The following is a 3,227-nucleotide window of genomic DNA, read 5'->3' as shown; positions in this document are numbered from 1 at the left end:
CGCCCTGCCCCCGCCCCACCAACCCACCACGCCCCGCCACGCCGCGAGCGGACAAGACGGTCGGAGGGTTGACCTCTCCCTCCATCTGCATAGACAGGCACGACCAGACAGCAGGGAGACCAGCGCAATCGAAAATTAAAAGCAGGCAGCTGGGGCGGCGGGGCTTCGTGGACAACGTCGTCGTCGTCGTCGTCGTCGTGGACGTCGACGACTCACTGCTTGTCGGAGAGCGCGTGCCGCGGGGCGACTGCCCCGCCCCGCCCCGCCCCACTGGCGCTGCTCGCAATGAGCGCCCGACTCGAAGGCTCGGGTGGCGAGCCTGGTGCAAGGCCACATATACATGTCGTCGGATGGGGTCATTTCGGAGGAGAGCCCCGCGTGCCTCGCTTTGCTGCCGCGCCCCGGGGCGGCGGCCCCGCGCGCTGCGCACTGCCGCACCGCCTCCTTGTCTCTCTCTCCCTCTCCTGGGGACGCGCCACGCGCCGCCGAGCGAGCGCGATCTTTATGCCGCGTCGATTATTTGTAACGCCGATTCGCGCGGTTCATTTGAATAATTGATTTCGACCTAATGTCGTAAACTATCGTCGAGGTGTCTCGCTCGCTTTATAATGTTGCTCGCCCTGGGCTTGGGGGCGCCGCGCCGACCCTCGTCCTACAGGGCCTGCTGCATGTCCACGGGAAGCGGCGCGGGGCCCGCGGGGCGCGGCGGCGGTGGTGGCGGACCAGAATTTGCTCCCGGACGTGGCACTCGAGGGGGGCTCTCCGCTCTCCGCCGCTCATGCAGCGAGGATTAGCATCGGCAATCTCCGAACATGGTCTCCACTCGGTGACGCGTCGTAGCGCTTTGTCTATCTGATGCAGGCGCCCCCGCGCCCGCCAGCACCCTATACCTCTCCGTCGATAGCGAGCCCTCCCTCCCGCCGCCCCCCTCTCTCCCACCGTGCCATTTCACCTCTACGTGCTCTCCAATAAGACAAGACGTGGAGAGAAAAAAATAATAAAAAGATCGAATGTGGAGCCAAGGTTTTGAACCCGCGTGTCGTGTTCTTGCCAGTAGCGGTAAGTACCCGGGGCCGCGGCCGCGCGCACCGCCGGGCACGCAACGCCCTTAATCAGAACTAGTTTGTTTTCAATCACTGATTTGCATAATTTCCACGCTCAGGCGCCACGCCCCGCCGCGCCGTCATCCTAAGTGATGACTGGCCGGCACTGCCCCGGCCGGGCCCGGCACACCGGCTGCCGATGTCTTACACACATCAGCCGGCCGCTCCGCTACATACTTAGGCTTTATCCGCCGGGCATCTATCGGGAGGCACGGCGGCGGCGGGTTGTGGTTGTCGAAGGTGGTGGTGGTTGGTGGTGGTGACGGTGGTTGAGGTGGTGGTTGCGTACGGAGCGCGCGGCTGCTGTCCGCTGTCCCGTCCCCCGCGGTTGACCTGGATTGAGCCATTCCGCCCGCAAATCCCCAGCCGAGTCGTCACGTGACTCGAACAGGGCGCGCGCGCGCGTCTCGCTCGTCCCCGAGGCACACTAGGATCGCCCTGCTGCCCCTCGCCCGCCCGCCCGCAGCATGCGATGCCCGTCCGAGATACGCGCGGCGGCGGTGGCACTTTCACCGTCCCGATGCAGGGGGTGGGCGGCGAGCAAGAAGAAATAACATCGTCGTCCTCTCGCGGAGCCGAGGAGCGAGAACCCAAAAGCCAAGAAGAGCAAACGATGCCGTCTTATTTTTCGGAAACTCACATACACATGATTGCGCTGCGGAATGCAAGGTGCGCACGGCAGCGGCGGCGCGCGGGTCGCGGAAAGGAAAGAAACGACGGCGTTTGAGCGCGCCCCTGCGCCCCGGCGATACCCCCCGCCAGCTGCCGGCCTTACGGGCCTTACTCCGGGTGCGCATACTCCTCGCTGCCGCGTTTTATTCGAATTTGGCGCTCAAGGGAGGGACGACTGGTTAGTTAGTACTGGCCGCGTATGACCGAGTGTAACGCAACAACTGTTACTCTGTTCTCACACCCGGGTGAGACTTTTCTCTTTTTTTGGAGGAGGAGGGAGGGGGGGCGCACCCATTTCTATAATGACTTCATAGAGTGCTTATGGATCATTAGTCCCAGCTCACAAGCTCTTTTTTACGTTTCTCGCTTCTTTTTTCGAGCAGCAGTGTACGGGACGGGCGTCATGTTACCCTCTCACTGTCACTCGCCCGTCAATTTTCCATGCTCCTCTCTGTCTCTCTCACGCACACGCACACCGTACACATTTCCAGACACGTTTATTACATTACACCCGTGTTGTGTCCCGGTTACGATTGGTCCGAGCCGCTACCAACTTCATCCCACTCCTCGCCGACGACAGCGCACCCCGCGGAGACGGGGCTTTCGTAGTGCAGCCACAGCAGCGTGGGGGCGAGAGTGTCGTTGGAAGAGGGGGGGAGGTGGCACTGCTGGAGCATCCTCATGAAGGGCCCCCCCGCAGGATCTCGACAAGGACTCCCGCAGGGGCCACGGCCAGCGGTGAGCGAGGATCCCGTGGACAGTACCGGGGGCCAAATCAAAAAGCTAAAGCGTGGGGGAAGGAGATGACGAATCTGTCGGGAAAGCAGAGCGGCTGAGCGGCTGCGGCGGCAGAGCAAGGCGAGGTGCTACAGGTAATAATAAAAATAATAAGCCTCGGCGGGTCGAAGGTGTCAAGCAAGCGCACGCTACCGAGGGCCCCGGACGGCCCCGGAGGGAAGGCCGCAGGGCGTTTACATCACTGATTAATAATGCGGGTCTGTACGGTCCTCCTGGGGGAGGCCGGGGGAGGCGTCACGCCATCATACACACGGCGGCGGCAGCGCGGCTCGCGGGCTTTCTTCTTCTTCTGGTAAAGCGTCCGGTAATGCGAGCCGGAATACTACTTAGGCGCTGCGTGCGGCCATTATACCACACCTTGCGGGCGGGCGGCGTCCTTTGGTCCTCATTATGACGAGAGCCCTTCCTGTAGTGCATCGCGCGGCGACCTAACGAGCCTCTATGGCTGGCCGCAGCCCTTCACGAGAAGCGTGGGCAAGGGCGGCCAGGGGTCTGTATGTGTGTGAGTGAGAGGGAGGAAGAGGGGGAGGTAGGGCGCAGGCAGGGGGGGGGCAGGGCGTCTAACCACCCGCCCGCCCCGTCCGGCCGTCCCTGGCCCCTGACCCGCACTGTGTCACTGTCGACGCGGCATCCGCCGAGGGGCTTTCGACCCCT

This window comes from Frankliniella occidentalis, unplaced genomic scaffold (genome assembly GCF_000697945.3).
Source record: "Frankliniella occidentalis isolate FOCC.00 unplaced genomic scaffold, Focc_3.1 Scaffold46, whole genome shotgun sequence".
Lineage (NCBI taxonomy): Eukaryota > Metazoa > Arthropoda > Insecta > Thysanoptera > Thripidae > Frankliniella > Frankliniella occidentalis.
The sequence above is the reverse complement of the archived record's forward strand: the minus strand, read 5'-3'. Positions refer to the sequence as shown.